Below are 22618 nucleotides of genomic sequence, written 5' to 3'. Positions count from 1 at the left end.
TCAAACCCGCCTCGAATCAGTTTGGCAGCCATCACAGCCATCTCTCCACAGGCAGCTCCGGTCCGGAAATAGATTTTGACAAACTTTAACGTTTTAGCCTCTCCATAGAGCTGTTTGTTTGTTTGCTTTTTTTTTTTTTAAATAGCAAGATCACTCATTCTGAACTCTTGGGGGTGAGTTTTATGTGCCGCTGTGTTGAGGCTGACTGGGGGCTGTGCCTGCAGCTGCATGGACAAGCAGCTCATTCACAGGAGTGGGGGTTAATTCTGGTTTAGTTCACTTGGCCCTTACAAGTTCAGTAACCTGAATGCTGCTATCAAAGGGAGGAAAAAAAGATTACTCCATGGCATAAATATGCTGTATGTGCCCTTGTCTCATGCAATTTCTTTACATCGATGTGCAGGAATATTTATCCCCAGTAGAAATGTTTAACTAATCTGGTAAATGTCAGGCCATATGGTGTACATTGTAAGGATTTCATCGGGCCTTTTTAACTCTTTGTGAAAATCTCTCTCCTCCTCCCTTTCTCAGTGCTTCCCTGTCCCCACACCCCCCACCTTTATTTTTCCTGCCCCAACATCAGAGACATTGTAAAGGTGATGTTTATGGTTTATAATAACAAGCAACAGTAGCCAGAGGTGCAAATCATGAGGCACCTTTATACTGGGCAAAGAGATGCTGAATGCAATTTCTACTAGCAGTGACCTGAGAAGATCACTAATACTTGTTTTATAAAAAACTGTCCACCCCACCAACATACAAAACTCCCAGGGGCTGGCTCATCTCTTATCACTTCCTTTGAATAACCAGCTCTTCACAACAAATAAACTGCAGCTCTCTGGCACTTTCAACTACAGGAAATGTTTCTGTACTGTAACTATCTAGTCTATCTCCTAAAAAGATAGAGTGTAACTTACAATAAGCAATATCAACGAAGAATAAACCGTTATGCTTGTGCCAATCCTTATTCATGGCTTCATAACAAGACATATCTGTTTTCTTCCTATAAATCTTGACTCTATTTTTAGTTTGCAAATAATAACTTCAGTCTTTGGCTGCCTGCCACTTCAGTGAAAAACTGGAGTAGCCACAGTGAGAGACTATAATATTAAAAAAAAAATTAAGAATGGGAGGTGTGGGGGCATCTTGTTGAACTTTGTGTGTCCCCTATCAGGAGACACTGTTCAAGACCAGTGGTAAGTGGCATAAATGTCCAGAGCATGTCAGAGGAAATGGGAACAAGCTGGAAATTTGGCTGTACTTCTGTACCCATCCCAGAATTCTTTTACCTAAAACAAATTGTGATAGCCCATCTCCGGCAGTGCTTGCACCCAACAAGCTGCTAACAAGCATAGCCATCTCTGCTGCTACCTTGTCATCTTTCAGGCCACCGGAGCCGCTCCTGCTGACGGACACAGCCTCTGAGTGCAAAGGATCCTAGAGTATTTCTTCCTATGGAACAGCATGGGAATAAAACATGAAACTTATGCAGGAGAAAATATCACCTTCCGCCATAGCCTCCGGACATTTCAGAGCAGAGCAAGGCTGGGGGGGGAGCTGCAGGTCAAGGAAAGGATAAGATCTGGGTGGCTGAGAATGGGGAGGGAGAAAGAGGAATGTAGGAAAGGAAATAGAGAAGGAAAAGTGGGGAAATTACAGCATTCAGATAAATTTAGTTCTGAATCCAAACTTCGGGGAGAGGGGAGGATTTTCCTGCCCCAAACCTCTGAACTTTCAGAGATTCTCCCATGCTGTGAGTGATTTACCTGCAAGGAGAACTGGGAGGGAAAAAAAAAAGAAAAAAAAAAGGGAGAAAATTGAAATAAACAATTCTCTGCTGTTTAAACAATCTTTCCATCCTGCTCCCTCGGGGTCAAATGTTCAGGCACAAGGACACAAACCAAAAAAGAAAGAAAGAAAGGAAAATCACTTTTAAAAGGGGATCTTTACACAAATGCATTAGCCCTGTTTTTGTCAATACACCAACAGTGCATCAACTGTTAACACAAAGTGCATTCTCCAGATATCTGCAGCACCTGAAATCCAAAATATTTGTTGGTACATTGTAGTTACCATTTCATCATTATTAAGGACATTGGCAAGTAACAATGCAGCAAATACTCTTGTAGTTATCTGAGCTTTGCTATATGTAAGCATTTGGAGGGAAAAAAAAAAAAGAAAGAAAAAAAAAACAAATGAAAAAAAACAGAGAATCAAGGCTAAGTCATAAATATACTGAAAAAAAAAAAAAAGAGGGAGACAAATACTAATAATTAATCAGAAGCACCAGTCCAAGACTTTTGCAGTGAAAGCTATGAGATTAATGTATCTATTAGCCATGTACATTAAAAAAAAAAAAAACCTCACACTAATGTGTCTCTAATAACAGCATTATCTGGCTGTATAGACAGCTCACGTCTGATCAGCCTCTGGATATGCAGAAAGCTGTTGACAAAGACTTCAGCATTAGCCTGTGTGATTTTGTGTTCCTCCCTTTAATTGAACCAGTAAGACCTGCACTCCTGCACTCTTGACCTCTGCTCAGAAGGCTAATTTGGTATTAGGGTAGTCTAAAACTAAGAAATAGCAAGTGCATATTTAAAGCACAAAACACTTTGATAGCAATAGAAGATAAAGACCAGTTTCAGAACCGGGATCTTTTCAGCCCCAAAACCACTCTGCTCTTAAAGGGGTCTTTGAAAGGACTATGGTGGGACAATACAGTATCTTAGTTGTCAGAAAACATTGATTCACTCAGCTTTGTCTTTCTGCTCTTTCTGCTGAGTGTTTTAGAGTTTGTAATAAAGAGAAACCCATGACTCTGAGTCCTTGGTGTCTTTACCGTCAGCCACTAGGACATTCAGAAATCTCTTAGGAAAACTTACACAAGAGCATCAGACATGTCATTTCAGATAAATGATTCTCTGTGGATCTTACATTATTCTGGGATCGTACTGAAGGCTGCAATCCTTGAGGTCTGTGTGATAGCCAGGGAGTGAATGAGAGAGGCTCCTAAGTGAGAGATGAATACCCCGGGTGATCTAGGAGTAGATCTAGATAGGAGAAAGAATGTTTTGGTTACAGCTGTGAATATTATACCAATATAGCCAGTATAGTAGAAAAATTCTGCTGCATGACTGTGCCAAAAGACAGAGGAATGACAAAGGCCCACATGAAAAATGGGACAGAGTGCAGGGTAGGTTGAGTGTTGTTTTAATATGTGTGGATTTCCTCCTTAGGCACAGTAATACACAAACAGTGAGGCTGTCTGAGGGGCTGAGTGCGACCCAGGCTCCCATGTCTGGTGTTGCTTGTGCTTCTGCCTCTCCCTATGGGTCTGCAGGATGCCTTGGTGCGCTGCGCCTTCAGCCTCACCAGGCCATATCTGAGCCAGTCTTAACAGAAAAGAAAGCTTAGGAAAGTTGATACAGAATTCTCTTCTCAGGTTTCCCTTTCCCTGTGCACTTCATAGGTCTCCAGCATACAATTTCTCATGCAGGGTCTGGAGGTGCAGAGGTGCTCTTTCCCCTGAGAGAAAGAGGCAGGAAAGAGTTGCGGTGCGGAATTAGAACAGGATGAAAGGGAGGAGCTGGAGACCAGTTAACTTAACTACACCGTCTTTTAGCAGTGTGACATACAGAAAACAAACTCTGAATATCATTTCTCCCCCAGCTGCAACATTCAAATAGGGCTGATCGTGATGTCCTATCCAAGGACATCCACGAAGTCAGAAGGAACACTTCAGGCAGTGAGGCTGCAGGTAAAAGATCCAACAGTCACTGCTGCAACATGGATTTAAAGGTTGTTCCCTCTATTTACACATGTAGATATTGTAATGCTGCTATGCAAACAGTCCTCTGTGGACTTTTGCTTGTGGATTTTATTATAACACGTTCCTGACTATGAATAGCACCTTTTCTCTGTAATATCTGCTGTGGTGCCCTTTGTGTTTTATTTTCAGAATCTCTTCTGATTTTGTTACTTTTCTTGCTGGAACAATTTAAAAAGTAGGAAATTAACTTTCTCTTCCCAGAGATACTTATGGCATGTGAGCTGCTGTTGAGTTGTATTCCCTGAACTTTGCAGCCACTGGAAACACGAACAGCGTGTCAGCCTGCTCCTGCCTCTGCAAGAGAATTCAAGGTCAAGCTGACCAGTGAACTCTCGTATTTAAGCAAAGTCAACGCTCATCTGCAGCACTGACACTGCCTCTAGGAAAGACCTTAACCCTGTGCTGGGCCTCCAGACAGCGCAGGCTGTGTCACGGCTCTTAAAGCAGCTCTTTGCTGCTGTCAATAAGAGCTGGACATACTGCATATGTCTACCAGGCCTAAACAAGTGTCCCTTCCCTGATGCATGCCGTGCACAGGAGGCCCTCAAGGGGTTAATACATGCCATTCTGGAGTTCAGAGAAGGGACAGGGTGAGCCGAACAGCGGGAATTTCAGGATGTTAATAGCCTCTTCTCTTCCGATTGGCCCAGAACGAATGCAGGGTACAGTAAATTGTCCTTGTCAGCTTAGCTCACATGATGATATGCTTTATTTCTAGACATGCCTTGAATCTGTCCCTTGAATTTATGTTCAGAAAATAAACACTTCCAGACGGCAATAAAGCATTCAGTTGTAGCTGGCTGTTTCACAGTCTCAAGCCAACCACAGCCATTTGCCTTAGAGTTTCTGGAGCTCGCAAAGCTCCAGCCCTGTGTCATGCCTCCTTCAGCTCCTGCTCACATCAGTGAGTGCCCTCACTCCGCCTTGGACTGAAGGGGCATCTCAACTTACTCAGGAAAGCTTCAGAGAGTTCCACTTGGTTTCCACATAGGCACTACCCTTGCAGATGATGCCAGGCCTGCCCATGCAGGCTCTCTGTCTTTCACAGCAGGCCACGCTGGAAAAAAAAGAAAAGAAAAACAATTCAATGTCAGAAAGCTGAAAAATAAAGATATCAATTATTCAGGATATGATTTTCCTACCTTTAAAAAAAAAAACAAAAAAACCCAACAACCAGTGGCTGGCTGATTCACTAAATAAGAAGGTTGCATGCAATCATCTCCAGGTGCTACTGATAAATGCCCAAATAAAGCTGCAGTGTTTGTTTGCAACCAGTAATTTTTATGGCTATCCTCTCCACCTCAGTTCCCCTCAATAACACCAGTTTATAACTGTATAGTTACAGTAGAAGGGAGTTTGGCAAAAATCAATATTAAATGCACATAGGAGACAACAAAAGAGCAATACAAATAGAAAAGGCCTCGTTACAACTTTAGTTTATTAGAACGGTGTGGGTATTGAAATGTGTTTTCCAACCCAAAGGCCTTAGAAGAAATACTGAATCATATCTACTGCACCGAGGGTTAAACAGCCAGCACCCACATTTAGCAGGGAGAACATGTATAGCATCTAGAGGTCTCCTGCTGAGCCCTGTGCATAGGCAGTTTTCATTTTATTCTCCTCTGCCATCACTGAAGTCTCTCTTAGAGCAGCATTGCCTCAGATGCAGTGGTTTGGTAAGCCTCTCTCAGTGTCTGCTAGAGTCTGTGTTTCCTCCAGCCTTAGCTGCAGGCCATGATGAAGCTATAGCAGCTCACATTTTCATGTCAGAAGATGCCCCGTTGCTCCTCAGCTGTCCCTGGGGCTGTACCACAGGGACTGGTACCATCACTGCACTCATCAGGCAGGGTTCTTCAAGAGGTGGCTGTATTTCCTTTGGTACAGGTCAGCTGCAGGGCAAGAGGGGCTGTCTTTACTCTGGGAACCCACAAAGAGACAAAAACAGCTTTTTCTTTATTCTGATGCATTTGACAGTGAAATATTTCAGAGAGAAGTCCCAAGTACGGAAGGGGTGCTGTTCAATTCTGGATGATAAACTCATAAGGAAATAAAGAGGCAAGCTCTGGATCTCAGGTGAAGCTGAAGTAAGTTCCCATGCATTGATTTGGTACAACAGCTGTATGTTGCAGTGCCCAGCTGGCCAAAGAAGGGGCTGACTGCAGAGGTGGTGGTCTTCCACCCCGGGTAGTGAACTGGAGGCCAGCCAGCAGAGCTGATGTGGGGGCAGGCACAGAGTTCATGTGGGGCCAGCACAGATCCTCCTGGCAGGGACAACTTGCTGGGCCCATGTCTAGGCAAGGGGAAACTTCTGACAAGGGGTACTGCATTCCTGCTTAATCATTTCTTCCCTTTACCCTCCAGCACTACGCCAGACACCTCCTAGGCAGCAGAGATGTGTTCTCATTGATGGTTCAGCAAGAGTGTTCAAAAGCTTTTACAATTTCACAGGAAGCCAAAGGGCAATTATGCTTAGCACCCTCGACCCCTCCTTTCCTTTTCTCTGGCTATCTTGCTTTCTTCTGTTTCTCATTTGCTCTCATTCCCATCCTTCTTTTCCTTCTCTCTTCCCTTGGTCCCATTCAGGGACTCCAAAGGAATAATTCAGCACAGTACTGGCAGAGATAAGTTAAAACAATGAGCAGATTTGCAATTAGGGAGAGCCATAAGGATGGGGAATTGTGCCTGTTCTACACTCATCTCTTGCTGGGCAACAGGGACTTTATCTCTGGGAGATACAGCCCCTTTCTTAGCTGCCATGGCCCCGTCCTCGTTTGCCAAGTGAAATTCCGCATTCACACTACAGTGCTGCTATATTTCAAACATATCCCATTGGAAAAAAAAACAAAAGTTACAAACGTACGCTGTACTTTGGCCAGGGCTGATTATCAATGGTGTACATGCCGTTAAAATCCTTTGTTAATGAGGTATTCTTATTACCATAATCAAACACACTTAGAAACTTGTCATAGATAAGCAAAATTCTTTACATTCTTTGCTCTGCACTTTCTTTTGGCATCTCTTCCCCAACCCCCCCGGTGACTCCTGAGCTTCTGAAGGTTAGGGACCGCGAGTGCTGGAAATTGAAGTCCTCTGTTTACCCACACAAGAAGAGGAACAGTCAAAGCTTCTTCACTCTACTGCAGAATGACCTGAACATTGACCTTGGAGACCACCATCCTGAGGGAGAAAAGGTCCGTGAACCTCCACCAGGGTCTGCTCAGGGTATCCTCTGCGGAGAGCAACACACGATGGCAAATTGTCCCGACTGTACCAAATTATGTGTGAAGGTTTTGTAACGCAGGCTGCAGTCCAACAGGGATTAAATTAAGAACATCAAACTCTACACAGAAAGAATGTCATTTTATACTTGAATTTGACTTGTAGTGTTTTATTTAATGCATTTTAGCAACCGTCACATCCCAAAACATCTCACCACTGGAAAATATTTTAATAAATGGGGCAATTTGCTGAGAGGGCCATACAAATTTAGCATGAAAGACTCTTGCTTTTCATTTGTTCATACAGAACATGGGCTCAGGCAGCCACACAGGCAACTATCCCATTCACTAAGAAACCACCCCATGCTTCTTCCTGTGTTTACTGAGTACCTATCTAAACAGCAGAAAAACTTGACATTTATACGAGGAGTCTAACATGAATTGAGTGAAGGGAGCTTGCATGTGATTGAGTGAAGGGATGCTACATCTCAGCATCCTCTTCTTCTTAAATCAAGACAGGATCATTTCATCTGAAATTAAAAGATACCACGGGATGTTCTATAAATCTGACTCCTCATTTCATAAATATACATCTTAATTTGGTTTGGTTTAGTTCCTACATATAAAAAAATAGCTCTGTTTTATTTTAGACTTTAACATGAAGATTTTCATTTTAGATTTAAGAATATTTCTGAGAGGTGAATTTAAAAAACGGACCACACAAAAACACACAGAAAACATACAAAAGTATCTCATGGAAGGGCATGAGAATCACTCATTTTTACATACAAGCTTTTTTCCTGGTACTCTCCAGTGGCTCCATCAGGGCTGTGATAATCTATCAACTACATTCTTAGGACTCAGCTTGCCCTTATTCAACTGAGGCTGCAATGTAGGAAGCATACTTAGAAAGGTATTTACTGCCTTTTTTAAAGCATGCCAATGAGGACAAGACCCTACAGCCTTGGGCTCTGTGTTGCCTGCTCTGCTTTCACACCTGAAGCTCCCTAAGTTCTTTTGCTTTGATGATGTTAGCAAGAACTTTTCAACTGTCTTCTGAGCTGGAATGGAAGGAAAGGAAGATTTCTTCACTGGGCGTCAGAATTAAGGCTAAGTGGTATTTGTAGATACCTTTCATTGCCAATGAAAGCTTTCTCTGAAACCATCCTTCTCAACCCTGAGGACAGTGGGCAAATACTGAGTATATCTTCATGCTGCTGGTGAGAGTAATTCATGTATTGCTACTACCTTACATCTGGGAAACTGAGGCATGAGGACTGAATCACTTGCTTACGGTCACACAAAGAACATGAAATAAGTCAGGTTATGATGCACTTAGAACCACTCTAGCTCCCTTACTTCAAAACCATGTTGGCTTCTGTGCAGAAAAATCAAGCTGACATCCAAACCAAAACAAAACCACAAAAACAGAAGAGCAAATGAAAACAAAATTTCCAACCAGTAAATACAGAGAAATTATGGAATAAGGATCTGAGGAAAAATCACGCTTCTGGAAATATGAAAATTTAATTACTGAACTCAGCAGAATGATCACAACAGAAGCCTAAATATGTAAAGTAAACAGAATGTATTAAGAGAGTAGGTTACTGCCCATGTGTGTGTGTAAATATATATATAACCTATATTTACCAATAACATTCCAATCTTCCAACAAGCAGTACTCAATTAAACTTACACACCAAATATAGGTATTCATTAGCACACTCCCTCCAGTGGATGAGTATCAACAAATGTGTGAAGAACAGTCACTGAAAATGTTTTACCTTAGGAAATGAAGCATCTACCAGGCAACGTGCTGCCATTAAAGTTCCTAGTGCTTGCATTGATCTACTGCTGCTGCTCAGGACTTTCTAAGGTAGCAAGATCCCATAATTTCATACGAGGGGACTTGATCCCATTCTGGAGCTCTAATTCAAGGCCTGGGGTTGTGTACAGCCTCACTGCATTTGCCACAATGTGGTTTGAGTTAGACTTCTGCACGCGCAGCCGTAATGCATGGATTTGGCCTCCCAACCCAACAGTGTACTTGGCTGCAGCACTCCCTGAAAAGCATCAGCATTTGCCAGGAGTTGCCACACACAGGGATGGCCAGAGCATCTCCGAAATTACAGTAATAACTGCAGTACCTCCAACAAGACAGTGTGGAACTGCAGGTTAATGGTATCTCTTAATGGCGATGGCTGTAATGGAGGTTAATGGGATCATCTTTTCTCTTCCCTGGGAGAATTGATGAATTTTTTCATTCATTGACATTATTTTTAGTAGCAAATGAGGGTTTTGGTTCAGAGCTGGAGACGCTTTCAGCCGGAGGTTTGTTTGCAGCGAAGATCTGGAGCTAACCAAAGCCACGATGGCTGGGTTCCCAGCGCATGATGAGGAGGGCTGGCCATGCTGCCAGCTCTGCCCAGCACACACGGGGCTGCCAGTGGCCAGGGGAGGGGGATCCCCTTTCTCCTTCCTCCAGCTCATCTCCCTCTCTCGCAGCCGAAGCCCACAGTTCTGGTGTGCAAGGCCTGGGCCTGGGCCTGGGCCCCGCTCCCACCTCCCGGCTGCTGACGTGGCCCGCAGCAGCGTGCGCTGGGTCAGGGCTCGCGGGGCCAAGTTCAAGGGCACAGGCTGGTACAGATGTATAAACACGGGAATGGTATGTAAGCAATAAAGACATAAAGGTTAGGATCAGGGCTAGCAGTACAATAAACAGCTGTGATAACCCGGTTTGTTTATAGATAAAGAATTTACTGTAAAACCCACAACGTACGGGATACATATTTTAACACTTTAAGGGATGCATATTTTTAGATCCCCTTTTATTTTTTGTTCACAGTGCTGAACCTATGCCTCCTAACATCCTTTTTCTTCTTCTTTTTTTTAAGTCAAGCCTGGAAAACGCACACTCCTTGCATCAGTTGAACATCTCTCCTTTCAAAAATCCCTCCAAATGAGCCAATGCCATTCCATAGGAGCTGAAAGCCACTGCTGAAGGTAGCTCAGAGCAGACAGCCCAGCCCCCACAGCATTCAAAGCACCCCTTGAAAACATGTTTCCAGCACAAAACATCCCTTTATGTCCCATTCTTCCTAATTTAGCTTTAATGAAAATAAGTAGAGTCAGTACAATTTCATTGGAGCTTTGGTAAATTTTGCATGGCGTACGTTTTGCCAACTTTACTTTTAAAACTGCATTTCAGAGTGTGGCCAAGCATTTTGCAAATTACTGTGGTGCTTCTTAACTGTCCTGTGAGGCTCTCATCAGAAGCACAATATATTGTCCTGTAACTATTGATCCAAATGGCTACATTTCTACAGCAGAAAATGACTGTATAGTGAAAGCAGTGCAAAGGTGCAGTAAAATGCCCTCAAGTATATAAAGACATAAAGATTAAAGTCACCCCGCAGGTTCCCTTTAACTCCTCCAAATCCACTGCGTAATGTGTTCTTTGAGGATAAATCAAAAACTTTGTACAAATTAACAGGACAGGTGCCAGTGTTCATAAATAAGATCGCTCCTCACCATCAGGCAGCTCAGGGAAAGTTTACTCTGCATTAAATATATGCAAAAGCTGTTAGTTAAATTCCCAGATGTTGAAAAAACATCTGAATATCTAGAAGGGAAAATAACACCCCAAAACTTGTCAGCCAGAACACGTATTCAGGATAAGAAATTGATACTTCAGTGCACAGGATGCCCCAGAGTGTTAATACCAACAATTTTCAGTTCTGTGGTTAGTCTGCAATAAAGTTTATAGGTGATCTTAAAGGAAAATACATGGGTGGACTCTGTCATAGACTCTTCCTTTTCTGCAGCACCAAAGTGCCTTTCCTAAATTATGGAGCCCACTTTTAAGCAGTGTAGTTGTTGTTAGTGGCACATATGTTACATATGACTTTTAGACAGCACTCGAATGCAGGAAAAATGCGTTTGCACTGGCACTGCTTTCATATCAGTATTTGGGATACTTTTTGGCACCAGTCTTCTCCAGCACCTTTGACTTCCCCAAACGACACCAACCAAGGGATCTGTGCTGGAGGCATGGTACAGGGCCACAGTCACACGTGGACAGCACAACCAAGTGCCGACCATGAGCAGTCCTCATCAGATCTTCAGCCTAAGCAGTAACTAATGATAACATACCAACAAACCATATCTCCTCATGTCTGCTCTGCATCAGATTCTTCTCTGTCCAGCTTTTGCTTCCACTGTAGTCAGTGGATAATCACTCACTGTGAAATATTTCCCCCAGTTGAGCCGATGGCCAAATTCTCCAGGATTATAAGGGAACTAGTAGGTCCTAAAAAGATTGATCTTTCAAGAAGAAAACTTTTGGTCTCTGGCCCATGGCTGCTCCTACACACAAATAAGATATTTTGCGTGCATGTGTGTATTTCAGGAGGTCTATCACTGAAATAATCAGTTGATCAAAACACCCTTATAAGTCAAATTATGGCCCTCTCTAGTTCTGGTCGGAAGACAGATGGATGAAAAGGCACTGCTAATGCAAACTCCTATCATACCTGGGGTCATTCCCCTTCACAATTATCCCACCTGGATTATTCCTCCAAGACTGTGACTGATTTACACACTAGAGGAGTATATCTCATCTAGGAAACAAGCAGCGACTTTTAATTATTCTCTGCACCATGATATCACCCGCAGGGTTTCAGCTGAAATGGCCAGGCTCAGTGCTGCATGTGGCAAGAGGATGGGATGCTGTTGGCCCAAATTACTTCCTTCCTGCCTCACAAGTTGGACAGAGAGAGAGAACACAAAGCAATAGCAAAACAATAGTAAGTGGCTGTTGTGGCACCTTACCTACTTTGACATCTCCAAGTGCTGGAGGTGCCACTGCCAAAAAAGAATCTTGGAGGAGGAAACCTGGCATGGGCATTGTGGGAGCCATGCAGTCAAAGCCTGACACTGCTAGCCAAAATTATCACCTTAAAAGGACAGCATTTTGAGAGGACAAGGCTTTTAGGTGGAGTGTGATAGGAAGGAGGGGGGCAGAGGGAAAGGGCACAAAGGCTGCAGCAGATTCCGAGCTGGGCTGGGGAGGTGGCATCTCACTCCTGCCAGGCCAGGAGGAAAGGGCCAATACAAAGCAAAACCATCTGTTGTAGGTATGGTAAAGGGCTCCTGATCCATCCAGCACTGCCATCAAGGAACAGAAAAACCTGCAAGGTTAGCCACAACTCACTTCCAAAGACCCCACCTTGAATCAACACAGCTGGTCTTCAGAGTAAACTGCTTGAAGTGAGGCAGCAAGCCCAAGCCTTCCCACCTCAGCTGCCCACAGCCCAGCATCTCCAAACTGAACTTGCTGGCACAGGAGACACTATCAGAGCCATGAGTTGGCCTTCAGACCACTGGGTTTGCATTTAGAAGGAATGAAGAACTGTGCTGAAAGATGGATGGGTAAAAAAGGATAAATACCAGTGCTGGTCTGCTCAGACAAATAAGTGCTGAGGGCTTGCACATGTCTCAAGGGGCTGAAGCGCGTTTCCCTTTTGAAATCGGTGGCCCTAGCTATCCCTTGACAATTGACTGCAAAATTCTGATTTACATGATTCCTTACCCAGGCAATAAAACCAGGAGGGAAATATAAGCTGTCTATAAATGACATATTTTCATGCTTTGTGCAATCCATCCCTGCAAAGCACTTTTAAGCAGCTAAGCAATTTACATCTAATAGTGAAGTGTTTTTTAATCAGTCAGATCAATTTGCAAAGAATTGGTACATTAGGTGTAACCATATACCAGAGATCCTTATAGCAAAGTTTTATAAGTAATTGCTCCCTGACCCACTGAACACTGTATTACTATAGAAGTTTGTATTCTATTAAGAGTTAATAAGTGACCAAAATCTAGACTAATACACTGTCAGGGTTCATTATCATTACACGTTCTTGCTACTTTTCCAGTGCCTTTTGCTCTGCCCTTCTTGCTACATATGGAAAACCTATATCAAGATGGTTGTCATGGCAATGAAAAGATTTGCATGTGTCTTATCTATCTATTTAAATACCTTCTTATGGTTTATAACTACCATAATACATCCCTCCAGTCCTGCTCATTGCTAATTTAGAGCCAGCCCAGTGTGTCTGAGGTCAGCGATACCATCAAAAGCATGTTGTCTAGACAACTCTGAAGCTACTGTCCATGGGGTAATTGTTTTATGCAAACAAAAAAGTACAATGGTGACATGCTCGTACATAACTGGCAGTGTCTGTTTGTTGGCTGGGACCAATTCCACTCCGCACAAGTGTTTGCTGGTGCATCCCCAGTCACGGACACTTCAGTGGATAGCCTTTTTTGATGCCAGTTTACTTTGATCAGCTGGTATGGGATGGCGCAGATGCTGTAAAAGTCACTACGGGTGACTGCTCTGTGTCCGTATGCATGTGTAGAATTTCAGAGAATGGATGTAAACCCTCCAGAAGCACTTTCCACATCTGAGTTAGTCATTTTCTGAAAGGTGAATAGAAGTTCCCTCTGTACTCAGCACCATGGCACAAGCATGTAAGTATACTGGATCCGGTACCATTTGGGGAAGGTATTACATTTTAAAAATGATTTGGCAAAGATTTCAATAGTTTTGTCTCAAATGATCCAAATTTTCTATATACCTCAAATTTAAGTTCTTCCTTTCTCAATGTCTTTATACCTCATCTCTTTCTATTGAAGGGTACCACAGAGAGTGCTCTTTGAGAAGTCAGAGTCGAAAAGAAGGAAATATTTTGCACAAAACAGACACCACTCTTCCTCAGCAAACAGAGTGAGATCTGCCTCACTCTGCTTCCTTCCTTCTTTTTTTTTAATCTTTCTCTCCTTCAGGAGTTCATGTTCATGCCTTGCTGCTACATTTAAATGGCTGCAAAGATAAATATGTCTATTACTCTGTACATCTATAATGCACATATGACAGCACATAGTTGGAAAACACAAAGAGAGGTAACAACAAACGAGAAAAGACATCTCCAAGATCCTAAATCCAGGCACTCTCCATGGCTCAGGCTGTAGCTTTTCAGGACATCTATAGATTAAAACTGCTTCTAAAAGTACCTCAAGATTTACCAAGACTTATTTTCTGGCAGATTGTTATGTTGTTGCTACCAGTGACTATTAAAAATATTTAAAATGTTTAATAATTTGGTAATTGACTGATTTGCTACTGGTATTTGACCACACTTCCAGATTAGAAATGCGACTTTTCCTCCAGATAATTTATATATGTATTCGCAGTCTGAGAAAATGCCGCTGATTCCTGCAGCAGTAAATCAGGCACATTTACCCTGCCAATACAGTTGGACAATGTTTACGTGCAAGGCTGCATTCATTGCTTGACTAATCCGTAAGGGGTACATTTTCTATTGCATTTCAATAGCTCATCTACCTCAGATTTTGGTGAACTTTCTAAAGACGTGTTTTCATTTCTGATAGCACATCTTGGAGTGCAGCAGTCCGGAATTGAAGTTTCAGTGACAGATTTATTCAGCTGGCATTTTGCATGAGGCATCATCACAAACGTTATTTTACAGATGCGCGTGTGCACACGTGTATAAATAAATACACAACACATACATGTAGCTGGCACAACTTTCCGAATATAATTTTAGCAAAGTGTTCATCTAGGTGTTTTCCACAGGGGGTTGCAAAGCCCATGACCCGCTGGCCGCAGCACAACGCCGAGCAGGCGGCCGCCGCAGCTCAAAGGCCAGTGCTGCTTTCACACGCACGGCCGTGAGCACGTGTCCAGCAGTCCAGACTGACCTCCTCACCCCTGTCTGGGAAACATTCCTCCTCCCGGCAGCGCATTCTTGCCGACAAACAGAGCAGGACCAGCGGGCACTCACTGAAAGGAGGCGAAAGAGGGGTCTTGAATGGAGCGTGTCTGCCGCAACAATGCCAGACAATGCACGTGAATGGGGCTGCAAACAGTGCTCCTGGAGCGGGGCTGCCGCAGCTTCCCTACCCCCCTTTCCCTTTTCGCCCCTGGGTCTGCATTCCCCACTCACAGACGTGTCTGATCCCCAACTTCAGACGGGAGGGCCCACACAGCATCTGTGTGCCCGCCGTGCCCCGCTCCGTGTGCCATTAATGGTGACGGCAGGCACAAAGCCAAGTGGAAAGCCAGGTGCAGGTGCTGCTCCTGCGTTTGGCTGAGGGAGAAGTGGCAGCTCTGTTCCCGCTTGTGCCTGCACAGGAGAGCAGAGTGAGCGCGGCACTAAGAGGGTTTTTCTTCTTCTTGTTTGTCAAGCTATGGTTTAGGAGGATTTAAAAAACAAAAGAATAAGAGAAACTGTATCTACACATGCCATGTGGTTCTCCCGTGTAACGAATGGGAAAAGCAGTGACTTCCCCGACAGTGAAATGGGACTGATCTTAGTAGGACAGGCCAAGAAGTGTGGGGACAGAGCAGAGCTCCCACCTCAGCTACCTTCAGCCAACCCCCGGTTTGCTGCTGCATTCAGGGAGGAACCACACTGCACGGTCAGCATCTCATCCCAGCACTGCTCCTACTGCATAACCCTGCACGGCCTACCAACAACACTGTGTCCTGTGCACATTTAGAAACCTCCCAAAAGCACATTTGGGCTGTGACCGTGCAGACGGACCGTGCCAGACCTCAATCAACAGCTAACTTAGGGCAGCTAAAATGCATCAGTGGGTCAGCATAGGGCATCAGAACCCTCTGCAAGAGAAAGGAGTGAGTTTGTTCCTAAAGAGACTCAGAGCACAGATGGGATCTGCTAGGGGAAAGCTTTTGGGGGAAAGGAACATTAAAAAAAAAAAAAGTTGTTTTTAATAAAACAACAACAAAAAAAAGCACCTCAAAATGTAGAGCTCAGCACTACCCAGCTTCTCCATGTGATGCCAGCAAAGCATGGGACAGCCAGTGATGGGGCAATCGTTTGGCTGCTCAAAGACAGGGCTTGCCCTGGAAACACAGAAGTGTAAAAGGCACATGTGCCACTGGCAGAGCAGCTCCAGTGGCCCTGGAGCTGCAGTGACCAGAGTAGAACCAGTGCCGATGCCACTGGGAAGAGATGAAGACACAGGGGAGAGGTCGAAGCAATTTTTTACTTAAAATGCAAGCCTCTCTCTGCTGAGAACAAACATCCCCATTGTAAGGAGGGATCTCACACACCCAGCAGGGGAAGATGTCCATTGAATTCAGGCTCAGGGTGCTGCCCCCTCAAAGTAATGTCATTGTCCTTGCAAGCAGCACCCCAGCACCTCTCCAAGCTCCATGCCGTGGGGATGGGGTGAGGCCCCTCCTGCTCTGCCCATGGGGAATGCAGGGGACGCACAGTCCCCTCCTCCTGGCTCACAACCAGCTAAGTTTTTGTCTCGTTACGCCTTTTAACGCGAGTAAATCCAAATAACTGTGCAGTAATGAATTATAAATGGAACAAAAATGAATATACTATTAATACTGCTCCCAGAAGGGGATAAAAGGGATCAGCGGCTTTATCCCATGGTGCAGCTGAGAACTGACAGGCGGGCTGGGCTGACATTCAGAGGCCTCTCTGTTTTCATAAGGGGAAGACAAACCCCCGACGGGGGCGAGCTGTATTCCAGCTGTATTCTGCATCCCCGGCCCCTTCCCTGCTGGGACCGCTGGTGAGAGGCACAGCCCTAAAATGGATGCAGAGGGGATGCCAGCGGACGAACGTTCCCCTGCTCCCAGCCCTGTGAAATATGCTCGTATAAAAGAGGGAGTAAACAAAACTTGCCACTTAACAATCTCCAGGCCTCTCAGCACTGCACCAAGCGAGCTCAGCGGCGGCCGTGGGGCGATGGGGCAGGCATGGAGCACCGAGCAGCGCTGCCCCAGCGCTGACCTTCCTGCAGCCTAGTGCCTTGGGGTGCCTGCATCTACCTCGCCGCCCACACAGGAATGTGGCAGATAAGGGCCCTGTCTTCCTCTTGGTTCCCATTGCCAGGTCCAGGAGAGCCATGCAGCAGGGGAGCGCCTGCCTCGTTGCTCTCAGGTCAGGGAATCCTGGCTCCGTTTGTTAGAATCGTAGAGTTATAGAGTCACAGAAACACACCAAGGTTGGAAAAGACCTCTAAGATCTCCAAGTCCAACTATTATCCTATCCCCACCATTCTACTAAACCATGTCCCTAAGTGCCATATCTATGCATTTCTCAAACTCCTTCAGGGATGATGGAGTGGGCAGCTAGTTCCTCATCACTCTTTTGGGGAAAAAATATTTCCTAATCCCCTGGCACAACTTACAGTCATTACCTCTCATCCTGTCTCTGCTACCTGGGAAAAGAGGTTGACCCCTCACCTCATTACAGTCTCCTTTCAGGTCATTGTAGAGAGCAATAAGGTCTTTCCTGAGCCTTTTCTTCTCCAGACTCAACAACCCCAGGTCCCTGAGCCTCTTCTTCTCCAGACTGAACAATCGCAGGTCCCTCAGCCACTCTCCACAAGACTTGTGCTCCAGACCCTTCTCCATCTTCACTGTTCTTTTGACTTCTCCCAATTCCAAACATTGCCAATCCTGAGAGGGCCAATCCCAAAAGTTGCTCAATGCCATCGGGATCCATGGATGCTCCTGTAACCCAGTGGGACCAACCTAAGGATTGATCCGAAATCCAGCAAAATGGAGGAAAAAAAATCTCAGTGATAGTTTGCTGTGGAGTTTCTTTGTCTGTCAGATTGATTGCCAGTTTCTACACATTTTCAATTTATTTTTCCCTAGGTGATTCTCTCCCTTGTGCCAGCTGACCGCTGTACAGGACAGGGCAGCCAGGCAAAGCAGGAGAAACATTTCTGGGATTGGAATGGAGACACCAGCATTTAAAGTAAGTTATACATTCAGAAAGCAGCATGAGGTCATTTTCAAAAGTAACTTATTTGGGTAGAAAGGAAGGACGTGCTACTTTTGAGGGTCTTTAAATGGAAGTGATTGAAAGAGGACAGATTTTCTTCTTAACAGACATGTTTGGTCTGAAATCAGCCTCTCCAAGAGCTGTCTCCATCTTTTTGGCTTTGACTTGGCATGGTCAGTTCTAGCACAAATTAATCACGTGCAGGTAGATCTTCCCCTCTGCCCCTTCTCCCTGCTCAGCAGCCATGCTCCACCTGCCAGCACCCCCGGAGACACCAAGATTAACAGTCATAAGGCATGGGGCTTGGATCACCAATAGTTTGTGCAAAGGGAGAACCTCCAGATACCACTGATGAAGACAACCCAACACTTCCCAGAGCCCTTGGTGACACTTAATGCTGTTTACTGTTGTCCTTATGTGACCATTTTCCCTTACCAGGATTAGATCATTTGAAAAAACAGATTTCTGTTCCTTCACTGACAGCTGGGACACAGCACCAGTTTGTACCTTGCCAAAGATTTTCATAGCCCTGTGATACTTGAGGGAGTCTCACTTCATAATAGTCCAGAGAGGAGGCAATGCCCTATGCCCTGAGGCTGGCAACAGTGACAGCTGTCCTCCATCTCTTGCCTATGGCTCAATGTCCCCAGCCTGCTGGGCCCATGCCCTGCTGTTCCCAGCCCACTTGTCCCAGGATGGCCAGGGACCCCCAGCTACCCATCTCATGGCCAGAGGACCACTGTAACCATGGTGACCGGCCCAGCTACAGTCACCATGGAAACACCCAGCGGTGCTCAGGTTGGCAATGCTCAAGCACTGGGGGTGTGGCGAGATGGCTGTCCCCTGCTGATGGTGCGAAGCAGGAACATGACCCCGACCCCAAGACAACCTGCAAATGCCAAGTCGGAAGTGCAGTAGAGATGCAGAAGAACCACATACTTTGCTCTTCCCCTTGTGCAACCCCAATATTTCCCAAATAAAACCCAAGAAGAGAAAAGAAAATGTGGTATGTCATGAAAACATGGATTGGTGCCATAAAACTTTGCTCCAGCTGTGCTGGCTGGTTCTAGCTCATGGACGGTGTGAATTCAGAGCTGCTGCCTTGCAAACAGCCTGCAGGTCTCAGTAAACACATTAAAAAGCTTAAAATCTAACTATCCAAAAGATGCTAAGAATTAATTTTTGTCACAGCCCACGAGAAAGGAGACAGTCCTTTCTACCAAGGTACCCAGGTTCATGTTAGGATGCAAACATGTCTATGTATTGACAGATTCATTTACTTCCTTGCTCATTGGATGCTCACTCAGCCCTAATTGTCAGGCTGTCTGCTTAGGTCATGGAAGACTGGATCAAAAATTATGAGAAAAAAATCATTTTGGGATGATATTTCAATTACAACTTAAAGATATGCTGGGCTCTGTCAGTAGCACAATATGGCATCGCATCTCTACTGCCCCAACTATGGGTAGCAGGGGAATACTTCCATAATTATATCAAATCCCCGGCGCCTTTTGAGGTGAGCCATCTAGAATAACCAATTTTAATAGAGTGTCACTCTCCTGTCTCACAAGTAGGAGGGAATTGGGCTGCAGCAATGCAGTGGGGGCCATGCCCATGCTGGCACCCAGGAGCTCTGCACATAGTTGGCACCATGGGCACCGCAGGCACCCTGCTCCTTGCCTCTTGCCCGTATCTGCCACTCCGGCCCCACTGCTTCCAGAGCACTGCTAGCCAACGAAAACAGCGTTTCTTCAAAAATGAAAAGGGAAACAGTGACTAAAATGTCAAGCTTAAGGTGCTAACACTTGGCTTTATGTTTGAAAAGTGAGAATGTTTTTGCTTAAAAAGTAAAGTCATACCCTTTGGCCCATTTCCTTCCTCTCTGCACCCATGTGTGTTCTTCTGACTGTAAGATCTGTGCAAGACATCCTTCTGAAATGTCAAATTTCCAGAACGGACTTCAAAGCAATTAAGCTCACATCAGCACTTTTCATAACTTTACAATTATTTTGTCCTGTTATGAAACTTTACAAATTATTTTAAAGATTTTTGTTCTGCACTACAATGACAGACCAGTGGATAACTTGCATGACTCCCAGGCTGCAGTTACCACTGGGACTTGTGGACGGGGTTTGCTTTGCTGGCATCAATGGCTGTAACCACAGCCTATGGCCATGTACATTTGTGACAAGTTAGCTTGGAGGGCCTCAGAAGGAGCTTTTAATTTTTTTCTCTAAATTACATCAAGTGTGTTCTAATCATTTTCCACAGATTGACTGTATAGTTACTATGTGAGTTGGCTTAAGAGCAGATTGGCTCAATCTGATGAAGTCCTAGATAGGGACAGCATGGTAGCATAATTCATACTCACTTCAAAGTTACTCCATGGGCCTTGGGAAGTATGGGTGGTGCTGAAGTGGAGTAGGTGAATTCTGGTGGTGAGGGTTTCATGATGGAAAGGAGCAGTGTTACCGATGGAAATCAGAGCCACAATAAAAAAAAAAGGCCCCCAGAATCGATGAACTTCAGTGTTTTCTGTACAAAATTAAAGTTTTCTGTTTTCTGCCATACCTAAGCAGAACCAGCAGAAATGAAGACTCTGCAAGCCTATGCCCTATTTCTCCTTACATCAACCTGATCCCACTGGCAGTGATCATTGGTTGCAATCACAGCACACAGACTTGGGTAGAGGTGAGATTTCCTTCAGGAAAGCGGGAGCCAGGCAGGTGCCATGTTCTTCTGCAGAGCTGGGATAAAGAAGCACCAATTCCCCAAAGCAAAATAATTTGAGAGAAAAAGCCCTTAAAGAGGAAGCAAGCTGCAGCCACAGGAAGGCATATTTCTTACAACCACCCCAGGAAGTGATGTGACTTTAAATGCCTCAGCTGCCGCTCCCAAAGAAGCACGCGCTTTGCTTTATCATGTGAAGGAAAGAGTGAGCCGAGCTCCATAAATCGGAACCGTGCTCTCAGTGAAGGTGCTGTTTATCTGCCTGATATTTAGAGTGACCTTTGCAGGGTTGTGGAGTTTGTCTGTCTGCAAATCCTCAAACCTGAAGCAGCAGCTGAGAGCTGCCTGACCTGCAGGAGATGAAATATTTTCTGCTCGTCCCCGTGCCGTGCATCCCTGGGGCCCCCAGCGCTGTGCCTTCCCCCAGACCTCAGGCCCTGTGCCCACGTCCCTGCTGCAGGGCCCTTCTGCGTGGTCACCAGTGCCATCCCCACTGCAGAGCCCTTTTGCCCAGGTCACTCAGCGCCACTCAGAGCAGAGTTCAGCAACAAGCGCACGCGACTTGCTCAGTGGCTGCACTGAGTGATGCTTGCCCACTGCCTCTTTCTTCTGTCCTTACAGCTCAGTGGGTTTTGAGGATCTCCCTCTGGAAGATGCCATGTGAAGTGGGCAATGTGGGCACTGCCCTTTGTTTCCCCAGGACAGCACTGTGCTGCTCGCTGCAGTCATCCCCGCTGCTCAGCCTTTGGATTCAGTGCCAGAACCTGTGCTCTTCCCTCGCTTCAAGTTCCAAAGCCTTTTACAAATATTTAAATAAACAGCCGTAGGAAGTAAGTATTAATAAATACATTTTACAGAGCTTGATTTAGTCCGGCCAGTGGGAGTTCTGTACTCACGAATTAGCAGCAGACCTGGAGAAGCGAGCCATGCTCTCACAATCTGAGCATTGCCAGACAAGCACTGGCTGCAGTCGCTTCCCTGCACCAAAACCAGGTTTTGTCCTTGAGCTTGTGGGCCCCTACAGAATGCTGAGGCTCACTCTGATGGGCTGAAGTCAGCCAGAGCCTGTTTGCTTTTCACACACCCACGCAATGCTGCTGGTCCTTCCTTCTGGCTGCAGGAGGCAACAAGTTAACAGTAGGCGAAGCAGCAGGCGAGATTTGTGAATGAGCAGGCCAGAGCACTGCCAGACCAGTCTTCACACAGTGATCGCTTATTCGCAAAAACTAAGCTTTGAACAACCTAATTAGGGCTGAGAATATATCATCTGCACAGTACTGAGCAAAGTGAAATATGTCACAATTGGCAGCGCTCCTGTTGCCTTTAGATATCGTCTGAGCAGCCAGCAAAACCCCTTTCTCATGCAGGATGGGGGAAAAGCTCCGATGTCCTGAGAATACCACTGTGCAGATCCCTAGCTGAGGCTTATTCAGCTCCTTCCCCATGCCATAGCTCAGCCTGGGTAGGAAAACTTGAGGAAAAACAAGACCTGTGCTAGTGTTGGGGTGGTTTCACCACTCACTGGCTGCCTACAGCCAAAGGGCTCCAACCCAGTCTCAAAGCCTCTGAAGGTGCACTGGGGATAGGGTGCCTGTAGGTAGTGTTTTCGCTGCTTGTGGAGGAGCAGAGCAGCTCCTAAAGAGCCGTGCACCCCTCTGCTTTCCAAATCCATCTGCAGCCCCAGGCACGAGCTGGAAGAGTTAATCCCCAGCTCTGAAGCACAGATGGAGCCAGGGAGGCTCTCCTTCCTTAAAAGTACAATTGTTGTTTGGTTTCCCTCAGGTGCAGATTCATTAGCTCTTGACTAGCTCTCTTTGCCTGCTGACTACTTGTGGAAAAAGCCATTTACCCCGGTGAATGTCAAGGTTAGTTCAAACCGTCCTTGTCATCAGTCTCTCTGGCAGAAGGTCAGGGAGAATCTTTCCTCAAATGGGCAGCGTCATGCAGAGCAAAGGCCAGCTTAACTCACTGTGGGA

Source organism: Meleagris gallopavo, chromosome 2, assembly GCF_905368555.1.
Source record: "Meleagris gallopavo chromosome 2, MGAL_WU_HG_1.1, whole genome shotgun sequence".
NCBI classification, from domain to species: Eukaryota; Metazoa; Chordata; class Aves; order Galliformes; family Phasianidae; genus Meleagris; species Meleagris gallopavo.
The sequence above is the reverse complement of the archived record's forward strand: the minus strand, read 5'-3'. Positions refer to the sequence as shown.